Genomic DNA, 18,074 nt, shown 5'->3' on the forward strand with positions numbered 1-18,074 from the left:
TAAAAGATTCAAATATTTAAAGAAAAAAAAAAGAAAAAACCACAAACATTAACAAAAAAAAAAGAAACGCCCCTATGTATGACCACAACAACTTCTCTATTATATATAATTAAAGATTAATATGGAACATGTATAGCAATAAATGTATTATATTCTTTCTTATTTAATCTTTCTTTTCACTAATAAATAAAGAAAGATTAAATAATATAATAAATATATTTTATACAATTATGTAATTTAATATAATATGTTATTAATATGAATTCTTTTTTTTGTATTAAGTTAACTTTCATATATATTAGTTAAATAATCTAATTATAGATAATTTACATAATTATATTATTATAATTAATATAATTATTTATATTAATTATAATATTTTATATTTAAATAAATAATTTTATTTATTATATCCAATTATAATAATATTAAATATTAAATTACATATTATTATATATATTATATTATAATAACCTATTTTAAGCTAAAAACATAAGTAGCTATAATCCTAGGTAAATAATTGCATTAAAGTAATCAATTGATAATGGTGAGATGAACTTATAATACTTTAATTTCAATTAAATGTAATATATTAATATAAATTATTTATTATATATATATATATATAAATAAAATGAGCAGGATAAATTAATCCTAATTAAACAAAATAATACATAAAAGAATTTCAAAAAAAAACTTTCGATTTATATATTAAATAAATGAAGTGCCTGATTAAAGGGTTACCTTGATAGGGTAAATAAAGTAAATAAAATTACCTTCATTAAAATTACATAAGATAGAATTAAACTACCTCCTTTAGTATCAAAAACTAACGTGCATCATACACCTTAATGTAAAAAGGTAAGCTAAACTAGCTAATGGGTTCATACCCCATTTATAGAGGTATCAATCCTCTCCTTTTTAATGACCAACAACTCTACAAAACTTCTCTTCCTATCAACATTAATGATAGGAACGATCCTGTCCATTTCATCAAATTCCTGATTTGGGGTTTGAATAGGACTTGAGATCAACTTACTTTCATTTATTCCGCTCCTAACAAGAAATAAAAATATAATAATAAATGAATCATCAATTAAATATTTTATTGTCCAAGCAATAGCATCGACAATATTATTATTTTCAATTTTGCTGATTCAAATAAAATATCCCATGGGATGGGAAACAGAATTTATCCCATCAATAATAATTAGATCTAGACTATTATTAAAGATTGGAGCTGCACCTTTCCATTTCTGATTTCCAGAAGTTATAGGAGCATCAAGATGAAATAATTGTTTAACATTAATAACATGACAAAAAATTGCCCCAATAATGGTCTTATCTTATTGTATTCAATTAAGAACTTTTATTTGAACAATTATTATCTTAAGAATTATTATTGGGGCAATAGGAGATTTAAATCAAACATCCTTACGACAACTTTTAGCATATTCATCAATCAGACATCTAGGTTGAATAATTAGATCATTAACAGTCAGAGAAAACATCTGAGAACTATACTTCATTATTTACTCACTATTAAGATTAATTATAGTTTTATTATTTAAGCAAATAAATTTATTTTTCATAAATCAAATTTATTCAGCCAGAAATATAAAAACCGAAATTAAATTCATAATATTCTTATCTTTATTATCTTTAGGTGGACTACCACCATTCCTTGGATTCTTACCAAAATGAATTGTAATACAATCATTAATAGAAAACAATATAACAACTATTATAACTATTATAGTTGTATTAACTACAATTACACTCTACTACTATATACGTATTAGATTCTCAGCTCTAATTATATCATACACAGAAAATTCGTGATCTATAAAGATAAAGTCCCAAAAATCAAGAATCATTCTTCCTATAACAGTAATAATTTCAACATTGGATTGATTTCAACATCAACCTTAATTTCATTATTCTAAGGACTTAAGTTAATCAAACTAATAACCTTCAAAGTTATAATTAAAAGAATAATCTTTTAGGCCTTAGTAAAATTTTACACCTCTAGAATTGCAGTCTAGAATCATAATTGAATATAAGACCTAAATATGATAAGGGAGAAAACATCTCATAAGTAGATTTACAGTCTACCACCTAAAATTCAGCCATCTTACCGCAAAAATGATTATTCTCAACAAACCATAAGGACATTGGTACTTTATACTTCATATTTGGAGCATGAGCAGGAATAGTAGGAACATCAATAAGAATACTTATTCGTGCTGAACTTGGCCAACCCGGATCTCTAATTGGGGATGACCAGATTTATAATGTTATTATTACAGCTCACGCATTCGTAATAATTTTCTTTATAGTAATACCTATTATAATTGGTGGATTTGGTAATTGACTTGTTCCACTAATAATTGGTGCACCAGATATAGCATTTCCACGAATAAATAATATAAGTTTTTGATTACTACCACCTTCACTAACCCTTCTTCTTACATCTTCTATAGTAGATAATGGTGCTGGTACAGGATGAACAGTTTACCCTCCTCTAGCAGGAGCTATTGCACACGGGGGTGCATCTGTAGATCTAGCTATTTTTTCACTGCACTTAGCAGGTGTATCATCTATTCTTGGTGCAGTGAATTTCATTACAACAGCAATTAATATACGATCAGAAAGTATAACTTTAGATCAAACACCTTTATTTGTATGATCTGTAGCTATTACAGCATTACTTCTCCTTCTTTCACTTCCAGTTTTAGCAGGAGCTATTACTATATTATTAACAGATCGAAATTTAAATACATCATTCTTTGACCCTCTAGCTATTCAACATCTATTTTGATTCTTTGGACACCCAGAAGTTTATATTTTAATTCTACCGGGGTTCGGAATTATTTCACATATTGTATGTCAAGAAAGAGGAAAAATTGAATCATTTGGAACATTAGGTATAATTTATGCTATACTATCAATTGGACTAATAGGATTTATTGTATGAGCACATCATATATTTACAGTAGGAATGGATGTTGACACACGAGCATATTTTACATCAGCAACAATAATTATTGCTGTACCTACAGGAATTAAGGTATTTAGATGATTAGCTACATTATATGGAACTAAATTCAAGTTCAATCCACCATTATTATGAGCTCTAGGATTTATTTTCCTATTTACAATTGGTGGATTAACAGGATTAGTATTAGCAAATTCATCACTTGATATTGTATTACATGATACATATTATGTAGTAGCCCACTTTCATTATGTATTATCTATAGGAGCAGTATTTGCAATTATAGGAGGTGTCATTCAATGATATCCACTATTTACAGGATTAACTATAAATAATACATGATTAAAAATCCAATTTACAATTATATTCATTGGAGTAAATTTAACATTCTTTCCTCAACACTTCCTAGGATTAGCAGGAATACCTCGACGATACTCTGACTACCCAGACGCATATACATCATGAAACGTAGTATCAAGAATTGGGTCTACAATTTCTATTGTAGGAATCATTATATTCATTGTAATTATATGAGAAAGAATGATTACAAACCGAGCAATTATATTTAGAGCTAACATAAGAAGATCAACAGAATGACTACAAAATAACCCTCCTGCAGAACATAGTTACTCAGAATTACCATTAATCTCTAGATTCTAATATGGCAGATTAGTGCAGTAGATTTAAGCTCTACAAATAAAGGTTTGACCTTTTATTAGAAAATATTTATTAATGGCAACATGATCAAATTTATCTCTTCAAGATGGAGCTTCACCATTAATGGAGCAATTATCATTCTTTCATGATCATACTATGGTCGTATTATTATTAATTACAGTAATTGTAGGTTATGCCCTAAGTTATATATTATTTATTGCCTATACTAACCGTAATATACTTCATGGACATTTAATTGAAACAATCTGAACAGCTTTACCAGCAATTACATTAATTTTTATTGCCCTTCCATCATTACGACTATTATATTTACTTGATGATTCAGTAGATGCAATAATTACAATTAAAACCATTGGACGACAATGATATTGAAGATATGAATATTCAGACTTCATAGACGTAGAATTTGACACTTATATAACACCAGAACAAGACCTAGAAAATGATGGATTCCGACTACTAGATGTAGATAACCAAACAATCCTACCAATAAATACAGAAGTACGAGTATTAACAAGAGCATCAGATGTTCTACACTCATGAGCAGTTCCTGCATTAGGGGTTAAAATTGATGCAACGCCAGGTCGGTTAAATCAAGGAACATTCACAATAAATCGACCTGGATTATTCTTTGGACAATGCTCAGAAATCTGTGGAGCAAACCACAGATTTATACCAATTGTAATTGAAAGAACTTCAGTAAATTTATTTATTAAGTGATTATCTAAGATAATTTAAGGAGTTAGTTAAAATAAATAACATTAGAGTGTCAATCTAAAGTAACTAAAAAAAATTAGTACACCTTGAAATTCATCAGATGACTGAAAGTAAGTAATGGTCTCTTAAACCAAATAATAGTAAATTAACGACTACTTCTGATGGGGAAATTATATCCAAATCCCTCAAATATCCCCTCTTATATGATTCTCACTATTCATTATATTTTCAGCTACATTAATCTTGTTTAATCAAATAAACTTCTTCTCATTTAAACCTAACCTTATTAAAAGAGCAGAAAAAGGAGCAATTGAAATAAAAAACTTAAATTGAAAATGATAACAAATCTATTCTCAACATTTGACCCATCAACTAACATCTTTAATTTATCATTAAATTGAACTAGAACATTTCTAGGACTATTATTAATCCCATCACTATTTTGACTTACACCATCACGAATTAACATTATCTGAAATAAACTAAATTTAACCTTACATAATGAATTTAAAACACTTCTTGGACCAAAATCATTTAATGGAACAACATTCATTTTCATCTCAATTTTTATTATAATATTATTTAACAATTTCATAGGATTATTCCCTTATATTTTTACTAGAACAAGACATTTAGCATTAACATTTGCAATTGCCCTACCTATATGGCTAAGATTTATATTATTTGGATGAATTAACCATACTAATCATATATTTACACACCTTGTACCACAAGGTACACCGCCTGCATTAATATCATTTATAGTACTAATTGAAACAATTAGTATTGTTATTCGACCAGGTACATTAGCAGTACGGTTGGCAGCAAATATAATTGCAGGACACTTATTATTAACCTTATTAGGAAACACAGGACCATCTATAGCAATAAACTTAATCTCATTACTAATTATTGGACAAATACTTCTATTAATTCTAGAATCAGCAGTAGCAATAATTCAAGCCTATGTTTTCTCAATTCTAAGAACTCTATATTCTAGAGAAGTATATTAAACCTATGTTAACAACTCACTCAAACCACCCATTCCACTTAGTAGACTATAGACCTTGACCATTAACAGGAGCAATTGGAGCAATAGTCCTAGTATCAGGACTAGCAAAATGATTCCACCTATTTAATATTAACTTATTCATAATTGGATTTGGAATTACCCTACTAACTATAATTCAATGATGACGAGATGTAGTACGAGAAGGAACATATCAAGGATTACATACAGGATTTGTATCAATTGGATTACGATGAGGAATAATTTTATTTATTGCATCAGAGGTATTATTTTTCGTTTCTTTTTTTTGAGCATTCTTTAGAAGAAGATTAGCACCAACAATTGAACTAGGAATACTATGACCTCCAATAGGAATTCAACCCTTTAACCCTATACAAATTCCATTACTTAATACAGCTATTCTTTTAGCATCAGGAGTAACAGTAACATGAGCACATCATAGTTTAATGGAATCTAATCATACTCAAGCACTACAAGGATTATTCTTCACAGTGTTATTAGGACTATACTTTACAATACTTCAAGCATATGAATATTGAGAAGCACCTTTTACCATTGCAGATGCAGTTTATGGATCAACATTCTCTGTTGCAACAGGATTCCATGGTTTACACGTAATTATTGGAACAATCTTTTTATCAACATGTCTACTTCGACACTCAATAAATCAATTTTCACCAAGACATCACTTTGGATTTGAAGCAGCAGCATGATACTGACACTTCGTAGACGTAGTATGATTATTCTTATATATCTCTATTTATTGATGAGGTAGATAATTGTTTTTCTAGTATAAATAGTACATTTGACTTCCAATCAGAAAGCTTGATATAAATCAAGAAAAACAATTCTAATTCTACCAACAAGAGTTTTCATTAGATTTATTATTCCAATAATTGTTATAATCCTGGCAACAACACTATCAAAAAAAATTAATTAATGATCGAGAAAAAAGATCACCATTTGAATGTGGGTTTGATCCAAAAAGATCAGCACGAATACCATTCTCAATACGATTCTTCCTAATCGCAGTAATCTTTTTAATTTTTGATGTAGAAATTGCACTAATTCTACCAATTGTAATTATTTTTAAAACTTCAGACATTATAATCTGAACAGTAACAACAATATTTTTTATTCTAGTTCTATTAGGAGGACTATACCATGAATGAAACCAAGGAGCATTACAATGAGCAGAATAAAGGGTTGTAGTTAAATATAACATTTGGGTTGCATTCAAAAAGTATTGATATTATCAATCAACCTTAAATAGAATAAGAAGCGAAATATTGCAGTCAGTTTCGACCTGGAAGATTGGTATGTACTACCCTTATTCTTATTAATTGAAGCCAAAAAGAGGCGTATTACTGTTAATAATATAATTGAACTATAATAGTTCCAATTAAGGAAATGTAAAGCCAATATGAAAGCTGCTAACTTTTTATATTAGCGGTTAAACTCCGTTAACATTTCTAAAATTTATATAGTTTAAATAAAACATTACATTTTCACTGTAAAAATAATATATCTATATTTATAAATACTTAAAAGTAAAAATACTTCCTTAACATCTTCAGTGTCACGCTCTAATTATAAGCTATTTAAGTAAACGAAAAACAATATTACCAAAATAAATATTCAAAAAATAAAAGTTAAAAGATAAATCTTGAAATTAGAATCATATCAACCTTGAATATAACCAATTAAATAAATAAATAATCTATATAATCCTTGACCACCAAGTAATTCGCCTCAACCATAATCAAATGACTTAGATGAATAATAACCTATTTTTAAAGGAATATATCTAATAAACTTAGTTGAAAGAAAAGGTATAAATCATATAGAACCAGCAAATCTAACAAAAGAAAGTATACTTAAAGAAAATAAATTATGAGAAAAATCAAAATTAGAAATAAGATAACCTAAATAAGCACCTAAAATAACAACTGTAATAGTTAAAAACTTTAAATAATAAGGTAAAGCAATCACATGAGGAATAGGAAAAATTAATCAAGATAAAAGACTACCACCAAAAACAGCAACAAACAATAGACCAATTATTCCAAATGAAATATAATAACCCTTATCATCAAAAGAAAATCTAGAATAAAAATTATTATCACCAGATATTGAATAATAAAACAAACGAAAAGAATAAGAAGCAGTTAAACCAGTAGAAAAAAAATAAAGAAAAAAAATTAAACAATTAATTCATCTTAAACAAACCATCTCAAGAATTAAATCCTTTGAATAAAATCCCGCTAAAAAAGGTATTCCACACAAAGATAAACTAGAAACATTAAAACAAACTGAAGTTAAAGGTATGAAATTAACAATTGATCCTATAAAACGAATATCCTGAGAATCCTTCAAATTATGAATTATTGAACCTGCACATATAAATAATAATGCCTTAAATAAAGCATGAGCCAATAAATGAAAAAATGCAAGCTTTGGATAACCTATAGCCAAAATTCTTATTATTAAACCAAGTTGTCTTAAAGTAGAAAGAGCAATAATCTTCTTTAAATCAAACTCAAAATTAGCGCCCAATCCAGCCATAAATATAGTTATACAACCAATTAAAAGTAAAAATCAACCACAATTATAAGTATCCAATATTGGTCTAAAACGAATTAATAAATAAACACCAGCAGTAACAAGAGTAGAAGAATGAACTAAAGCAGAAACAGGAGTAGGAGCTGCTATAGCAGCAGGAAGTCATGAAGAGAAAGGAATCTGAGCTCTCTTAGTTATAGCTGCTAAAACAATTAATATAGTAATGAGCTTTATTTCAAAAGAATTAGAAATAAAATCATAATAATAAATATAATTTCAACCACCAAAATTTAACATTCATGCAATAGAAATTAAAATAGCAACATCACCAATACGATTAGAAAGTGCAGTTAATATACCAGCACTATAAGATTTTACATTTTGATAATAAATAACTAAACAATAAGAAACTAAACCTAAACCATCTCAACCTAATAAAATTCTAATTAAATTAGGACTAATAATTAAAAAACCTATAGAAAGAATAAATATTAAAACAATAATAATAAAACGATTTATATTCTTTTCACCAGATATATAATCCTCTCTATAATAAATAACCAAAGAAGAAATATATATAACAAAAGATATAAAAGATGAAAAACTTCATATCATTGATTCCACAAAACAATATTTTTAATTAAAATACTTAAGCAAACTAAACAAAGAAATATTCACCCCTTAAACAGAGAATATTTAAAGGCAATCAATGTAAAAGTAAAAGATGATATTCACGAAAATAACCAAGAGAACAAGTATAAACACCAGAATAATAATTCCCATGCTGAGAATAAGAATATATACAAAGTATAAACAGCTCTAAAAAAAGATAAAAAAATCAAAGCAAAGAATCTAAAAGAAGATCAAGATATAATTCTATTTAATAATCTAATTTCACCTACCAAATTTAAAGAAGGAGGAGCAGCCATATTTGATGATCTTAAAAGAAATCATTCTTGGCATCAAATTAATTATACCCTTGTTAATTAATAATCTTCGTCTACCTAAACGTTCATAAATAATATTAGATAAACAAAATAAACCAGAAGAACATAAACCATGACCAACCATTAGAGAAAGAGAACCTACACAACCTCATCAATTCATAGTCATCAATCCACCAATAACCATTCTTATATGAGCAACAGAAGAATATGCAATTAAAGACTTTAAATCAACCTGACGAAAACAAATAAATCTTACAATAACACCCCCAGATAAACCTAAAGACAATCAAAAATAATTAAACTTTAAACCCAAATAAGAAATAACCTTTATAACACGAAAAATACCATAACCACCTAACTTTAATAAAACACCAGCAAGAATTATTCTACCTGAAATAGGGGCCTCTACATGAGCCTTAGGAAGTCATAAATGAACCAAAAACATAGGTATCTTAACTAAAAAAGCCAAAATTATAAATACATAAAACATAAAATAATAAGAACCAAAATCAACCAATAAAGGAAAATATAAAGTATTAGAAAAATCATAAACCTTAAATAAAACTAATAATAAAGGTAATCTAGCAACCAAAGTATAAAAAATTAAATAAACACCAGCCTGCAAACGCTCAGGTTGATAACCCCAACCCAAAATTAAAAGTAAAGTAGGAACTAATCTAGCCTCAAAAAAAATATAAAAAGAAGGAAGACTTAATCTAGCAAATGAACAATAAAGCATAATTATTAAAATCAAAACCATAAAAACAAAAAAATTAGAATGATATGAACTTAAATAAACTGAACCTCTAGCAGTGATTATTAAAGAACAAATCCAAAAACTAAGTAAAATTAAACTAAAAGAAAAATAATCAATACCAAAATAATATCTAATTATATTCAAATCAGCATATGAATAAACACAAATTATAAAAACAAAACCCGACAGAAACATTAAAGAATGAACCAACCATCAACAATTATTTAATAAACAAAGAGGGATCAAAAAAATAGTTATAAATAAATACTTTAACATAAAGATAAAACAAAAGAATTAAAAAAATCATTACCATGAGAACGAATTATTGAAACTAAAATAGAAAGACCTAAAGCACCCTCACAAACAGAAAAAACTAAAAAAATAACAGGAAAAAATAATCATAATCAAACTCAATAAGAAAAACAATAACTAACATAAATAAAGAAAGAACAATATATTCTAATCTCAAAAGAACCATTAATAAATGTTTACGTTTAGAAGAAATAACATAAACACCAGCAAAATAAATCAATAAAGAAGTAAAAATAGAGAATATAAACATTAGTTTTAATAGTTTAAAAAAAACGCCGGTCTTGTAAACCGGAAATAAGTCCAGCCCCCACTTTTAAAACTTCAGAGGTGGAAAAGCTTCCATCATCGGTCCCCAAAACCGGTATTTTAAATAAACTAACCCCTGAAATGATCAAAATAATAATTATATCATTATCAAATGTAATAAATATTAATTTTATTAAATTAAGACACCCAATATCAATAATGCTTTTTATTATCCTTCAAACCTTCCTAGTTGGATTAATAACAGGAACAATAATAGAAAGATATTGATTATCATATATTTTATTTTTAACATTTCTTGGTGGTATACTAGTATTATTTATTTACATTACAAGAATTGCATCAAACGAAATATTTCAGCCTAAATCAATCACTATAATTATTACATTAATAATGTGAGTATTTATCATATTAATATTAATTATTCTAGATATATCTATATTTATAGACTTTTTCAAAAACACCGAAACTATAAATATTGATAATTCAATCAATTATCAAGAAATAACAATATCTTTAGAAAAGTTATATAATAGACCAACATTCATTATTACAATAATAATAATAATTTATTTATTTTTAGCACTACTAGCAGTTGTTAAAATCACCAATATTAATCAGGGACCTATTCGTAAAATAAGAAAGTTACTAATGGATAAACCCTTACGATTAAGACATCCTTTAATTAAAATTATTAATAACTCTTTAATTGACTTACCTGCCCAACAAATATTTCATTTTGATGAAATTTTGGATCCCTATTAGGGTTATGTTTGGTAATTCAAATCGTAACTGGACTATTTTTAGCTATACATTATACATCAAACATTGAAATAGCATTCAGTAGTGTAGTACACATCTGCCGAGACGTAAATAATGGTTGAATTATCCGAACCTTACACGCAAATGGAGCATCTATATTTTTTATTTGTATTTACTTACATGTAGAACGGGGAATTTACTATGGATCTTATATATATATAATTGGTACAGTGATTTTATTTTTAGTTATAGCAACTGCATTTATAGGATATGTCTTACCCTGAGGCCAAATATCTTTTTGAGGTGCAACAGTAATTACTAATTTATTATCAGCAATCCCATACTTAGGAACAGATTTAGTCCAATGAGTATGAGGAGGATTCGCTGTTGATAATGCAACATTAAATCGATTCTTCACATTCCATTTTGTATTACCATTTATTATTGCTGCTATAGCAGCAATTCATTTATTTTTTCTTCACCAAACAGGATCTAATAATCCTCTTGGACTAAATGGAGATATTGAAAAAATTCCATTCCATCCATACTTTACCTTTAAGGATTCTATTACATTTGTAATAATAACATCATTATTAATTATACTATGTTTAATTAATCCTTACCTATTAGGAGATCCAGATAACTTTGTACCTGCCAACCCATTAGTAACACCAGTTCACATTCAACCAGAATGATATTTCCTATTTGCATATGCAATTCTACGATCTATCCCTAATAAGTTAGGAGGTGTTATTGCATTATTTTTATCAATTAGAATCTTAATAATTTTACCATTTTATAATAAAACACCATTCCGAGGCATTCAATTTTACCCTATTAATCAAATTTTATTCTGAATTATAGTAGTTGTTGTATGCTTACTAACGTGAATTGGTAAACGACCTGTTGAAGAACCTTATATTATAACAGGTCAAATCTTAACAATTATTTACTTCACATATTTCTTAATTAATGTCCATGTCGCAAACGCATGAGATAAATTAATTAAGGAATAAAGTTAATTAGCTTAGGAAAAGCATATGTTTTGAAAACATAAAATTAGAAGTTTAACTCTTCTATTAACTTTTCTCAAAAAATTTCACTAAACAAATGAGATAAATAAAATCTTTAAACCAACAAAGAAAATAAAAAAATTCAAAGATAAAGGTAAAAAACTTTTTCAAGCTAAGTACATTAATTTATCATAACGGAACCGTGGTAATGTTCCACGAACCCAAATAAAACCAAAAGATATAATAGCAAGCTTAATAAAAAATATAAAAGAATAAAAATCACCGCCCAAAAAAAATTAAAGCCAATAACATTCTTATGAAGACAATTCTAGTATATTCAGCTAAAAAAATTAAAGTAAAACCACCCGCACCATACTCAATATTAAATCCTGAAACTAACTCAGATTCCCCTTCAGCAAAATCAAAAGGAGTACGATTAGTTTCAGCTAAGCAAGAAGCAAAACAAGCTAAAGCTAAAGGAAAAGAAATAATAATAAATCAACAATAAAGCTGATACTTTATAAAATCAAACATATTAAAACTACCAATTACAATAATTAAAGACAATAAAATTAAAGCTAAACTAACTTCATAAGAAATTGTTTGAGCAACAGAACGACGAGAACCTAATAATGAATAATTTCAATTAGAAGATCAACCAGCAATTATAACAGTATAAACACCTAATCTAGTACAACATAAAAAAAATAAAAATCCATAAGAAAAAGAACACATATAAGTTAAATAAGGAAAAATTACTCAAACGGCTAAAGAAATCATTAAATTAAAAACAGGGGAAAAATAATAAAGTAGGTAATTAGATATAATAGGAATTGGCTGCTCCTTACAAATTAACTTAATAGCATCTCTAAATGGCTGAGGAATTCCAACAAAACCTACCTTATTTGGACCCTTTCGAATCTGGATATAACCTAAAACCTTACGCTCTAATAAAGTTAAAAAGGCAACACTAATTAAAACACAAATAACCAATAAAAGAAAATTCAAAATAAATATAAATAAATCATAAAGTATCAATACTATTTGTAGAAAAAATCTACATAAATGAATTCTAAATTCAACACATTAATCTGTCAAAATAGTAAATAAATTAATATTAATCAATATAACAAAAAATATTTTAACCATATGGTCCTTTCGTACTAATATGGATTAACAATCTTAGGATAGAAACCGACCTGGCTCACGCCGGTCTGAACTCAGATCATGTAAGAATTTAAAGGTCGAACAGACCTAATCATTGGGCTCCTGCACACAAAATTTTTCTTAATCCAACATCGAGGTCGCAATCTGCTTTGTCGATATGAGCTCTCAAAAACAATTACGCTGTTATCCCTAAGGTAACTTAATCTTATGATCATAAATTATGGATCAAAATAACAAACATAAATAAATGATATAATAATGAAGAGTTTATCTATTCTTCATGTCACCTCAACAAAACATCATCATTAAATATAGAAAGACAAACAAAAAACTATATAAAAGTAAAATGTCAAGCTCTATAGGGTCTTCTCGTCCTAAAGAAGAATTTAAGCCTTTTGACTCAAAAGTTAAATTCAAAAATTTATTAAGAGACAGTTGATTTCTCGTCAAGCCATTCATTCCAGCCACTAATTAAGAGACTAATGATTATGCTACCTTTGCACGGTCAAAATACCGCGGCTCTTTAAAAATACGCTCAGTGAGCAGGCCAGACCTCAAAATATAAACAAGAGGACATGTTTTTGATAAACAGCCGGAAATCAATTTTGCCTAGTTCCTTATAATAAGTTCACAAGGTAAAAATTTCATACAAATAAATATACTAATTCTATCATTATTACAAAAATTTTAAAATTAAATTAATAATCTTAATAAAAAACCTAAAATATTTATAAAATCAAAATAAAAAATAATGAACTAAAACGTAATCTTAAAGATAGCTGGTTTAAAGCTTACTATTATATTTCTATAAAATAAATTATAGGTTATTAACTTCAAAGCTTATCCCTTAAAGAATAAATAAGTTAATATTTTTACTTAAAAAATTAAATAAAAACAAATAACTTTAAAAAATTAAATTTTTTCTTAATTGGGAAACGATTAACATCTCATTTCTATAAATAATTAAATAATAACTATGATACATTAACTATAAATTATTTATAAATCAACCCAAATCGAGACAAGTAAAATAAATACTAAAATTTTGATAAACCCTGATACAAAAGGTACAATAAATAAAATCTACTTAAAAAAATTTAAAATAATATTTCATAAAACACTTACATTACCAATAAACTATAATTTAAAAAATCAATTCTATAAAATATATTAAGACAAAAATACAATAAAATTATTTATATTAAATAATTAAATAAACAAAAAATAAATATAATAAAATAAATAATCAAGATATCCTGATTTGCACAGAAAAATTTTCAGTGTAAATGAAACACTTTACTAAAAGTTATATCTTGAAACTCTTCCTAGATACACTTTCCAGTACATCTACTATGTTACGACTTTTCTCATCTAAATTGAAGCTACTTTAAAATAAAATAGAATAATCAATAATGAGAGCGACGGGCGATGTGTACACATCTCAGAGCCAATATCAGTTAAATTAAATAAATTAAATTACTATCAAATCCACCTTCATTAACAGTATTTCACTATCAAATCAGTTATAAACAAAAATCTATTGTAACCCACCTCCTCTTAACTATAAGCTGCACCTTGACCTGAAATATTTTAATATTATAAATCTTGAGAATTATAACTCTAAAAAGATTCTCTGATAACGGAGATATACAAACAAATAAATTAAGTAGAGTAAATCGTGTATTATCAATCATGGGGTAGGTTCCTCTGAATGGAATGAGATACCGCCAAATTCTTTGGGTTTAAAGACCTTAACTAATAGTACCCTGGTAAATATAATTAACATTTAAAATAATAGGGTATCTAATCCTAGTTTATTATTTAAATTTCACAGATTTATAAAAAGGGCCACAAATAAATTTTAACATTTCACCTTACAAATTTATATTTCAACCCTAATAATATAAACAACTGTTTTAACCAATAATATTCACTTGTATCAATCGTATAACCGCGGCTGCTGGCACGAATTATGCCGATACTAAATCAATTGCTAAATCCAAAATCACTTGATAATTAAATCAAATTACTGCAAAAAGAACATTTAGTCTAACAAAACTTACATATAATACAAAGAAAAAGTGAATAACAAGCAAGAATAAAACTTTTAAAAATAAAAAATAAGAAAATTTTAAATCTATTAATTCAGGAAAAAATAAAAGATTCAAATATTTAAAGAAAAAAAAAAGAAAAAAACCACAAACATTAACAAAAAAAAAAAGAAACGCCCCTATGTATGACCACAACAACTTCTCTATTATATATAATTAAAGATTAGTATGGAACATGTATAGCAATAATGTATTATATTCTTCCTTATTTAATCTTTCTTTTCACTAATAAATAAAGAAAGATTAAATAATATAATAAATATATTTTATACAATTATGTAATTTAATATAATATGTTATTAATATGAATTCTTTTTTCTATATTAAGTTAACTTTCATATATATTAGTTAAATAATCTAATTATAGATAATTTACATAATTATATTATTATAATTAAAATAATTATTTATATTAATTATAATATTTTATATTTAAATTAATAATTTTATTTATTATATCCAATTACAATAATATTAAATATTAAATTACATATTATTATATATATTATATTATAATAACCTATTTTAAGGGGGTGACCCAATTCTATATCAACATCTATTTTGATTCTTTGGACACCCAGAAGTTTATATTTTAATTCTACCGGGGTTCGGAATTATTTCACATATTGTATGTCAAGAAAGAGGAAAAATTGAATCATTTGGAACATTAGGTATAATTTATGCTATACTATCAATTGGACTAATAGGATTTATTGTATGAGCACATCATATATTTACAGTAGGAATGGATGTTGACACACGAGCATATTTTACATCAGCAACAATAATTATTGCTGTACCTACAGGAATTAAGGTATTTAGATGATTAGCTACATTATATGGAACTAAATTCAAGTTCAATCCACCATTATTATGAGCTCTAGGATTTATTTTCCTATTTACAATTGGTGGATTAACAGGATTAGTATTAGCAAATTCATCACTTGATATTGTATTACATGATACATATTATGTAGTAGCCCACTTTCATTATGTATTATCTATAGGAGCAGTATTTGCAATTATAGGAGGTGTCATTCAATGATATCCACTATTTACAGGATTAACTATAAATAATACATGATTAAAAATCCAATTTACAATTATATTCATTGGAGTAAATTTAACATTCTTTCCTCAACACTTCCTAGGATTAGCAGGAATACCTCGACGATACTCTGACTACCCAGACGCATATACATCATGAAACGTAGTATCAAGAATTGGGTCTACAATTTCTATTGTAGGAATCATTATATTCATTGTAATTATATGAGAAAGAATGATTACAAACCGAGCAATTATATTTAGAGCTAACATAAGAAGATCAACAGAATGACTACAAAATAACCCTCCTGCAGAACATAATTACTCAGAATTACCATTAATCTCTAGATTCTAATATGGCAGATTAGTGCAGTAGATTTAAGCTCTACAAATAAAGGTTTGACCTTTTATTAGAAAATATTTATTAATGGCAACATGATCAAATTTATCTCTTCAAGATGGAGCTTCACCATTAATGGAGCAATTATCATTCTTTCATGATCATACTATGGTCGTATTATTATTAATTACAGTAATTGTAGGTTATGCCCTAAGTTATATATTATTTATTGCCTATACTAACCGTAATATACTTCATGGACATTTAATTGAAACAATCTGAACAGCTTTACCAGCAATTACATTAATTTTTATTGCCCTTCCATCATTACGACTATTATATTTACTTGATGATTCAGTAGATGCAATAATTACAATTAAAACCATTGGACGACAATGATATTGAAGATATGAATATTCAGACTTCATAGACGTAGAATTTGACACTTATATAACACCTGAACAAGACCTAGAAAATGATGGATTCCGACTACTAGATGTAGATAACCGAACAATCCTACCAATAAATACAGAAGTACGAGTATTAACAAGAGCATCAGATGTTCTACACTCATGAGCAGTTCCTGCATTAGGGGTTAAAATTGATGCAACGCCAGGTCGGTTAAATCAAGGAACATTCACAATAAATCGACCTGGATTATTCTTTGGACAATGCTCAGAAATCTGTGGAGCAAACCACAGATTTATACCAATTGTAATTGAAAGAACTTCAGTAAATTTATTTATTAAGTGATTATCTAAGATAATTTAAGGAGTTAGTTAAAATAAATAACATTAGAGTGTCAATCTAAAGTAACTAAAAAGAATTAGTACACCTTGAAATTCATCAGATGACTGAAAGTAAGTAATGGTCTCTTAAACCAAATAATAGTAAATTAACGACTACTTCTGATGGGGAAATTATATCCAAATCCCTCAAATATCCCCTCTTATATGATTCTCACTATTCATTATATTTTCAGCTACATTAATCTTGTTTAATCAAATAAACTTCTTGTCATTTAAACCTAACCTTATTAAAAGAGCAGAAAAAGGAACAATTGAAATAAAAAACTTAAATTGAAAATGATAACAAATCTATTCTCAACATTTGACCCATCAACTAACATCTTTAATTTATCATTAAATTGAACTAGAACATTTCTAGGACTATTATTAATCCCATCACTATTTTGACTTACACCATCACGAATTAACATTATCTGAAATAAACTAAATTTAACCTTACATAATGAATTTAAAACACTTCTTGGACCAAAATCATTTAATGGAACAACATTCATTTTCATCTCAATTTTTATTATAATATTATTTAACAATTTCATAGGATTATTCCCTTATATTTTTAC

The 18,074-nt window shown here is 26.7% G+C and overlaps 1 protein-coding gene and 1 long non-coding RNA gene across 2 annotated transcripts in view; both read left to right on the forward strand.

Annotated features, from left to right (window-relative positions):
• The window catches only part of LOC126355112 (uncharacterized), a 165,988-nt gene that overhangs the window by 50,859 nt on the left and 97,055 nt on the right, over positions 1 to 18,074 (forward strand). The gene's annotated exons all lie outside the window — the stretch shown is intronic.
• Positions 1 to 18,074, forward strand: part of LOC126355104 (NADH-ubiquinone oxidoreductase chain 5-like) — a 111,605-nt gene that overhangs the window by 36,050 nt on the left and 57,481 nt on the right. The gene's annotated exons all lie outside the window — the stretch shown is intronic.

Source organism: Schistocerca gregaria, chromosome 3, assembly GCF_023897955.1.
Source record: "Schistocerca gregaria isolate iqSchGreg1 chromosome 3, iqSchGreg1.2, whole genome shotgun sequence".
Classification (NCBI taxonomy): domain Eukaryota; kingdom Metazoa; phylum Arthropoda; class Insecta; order Orthoptera; family Acrididae; genus Schistocerca; species Schistocerca gregaria.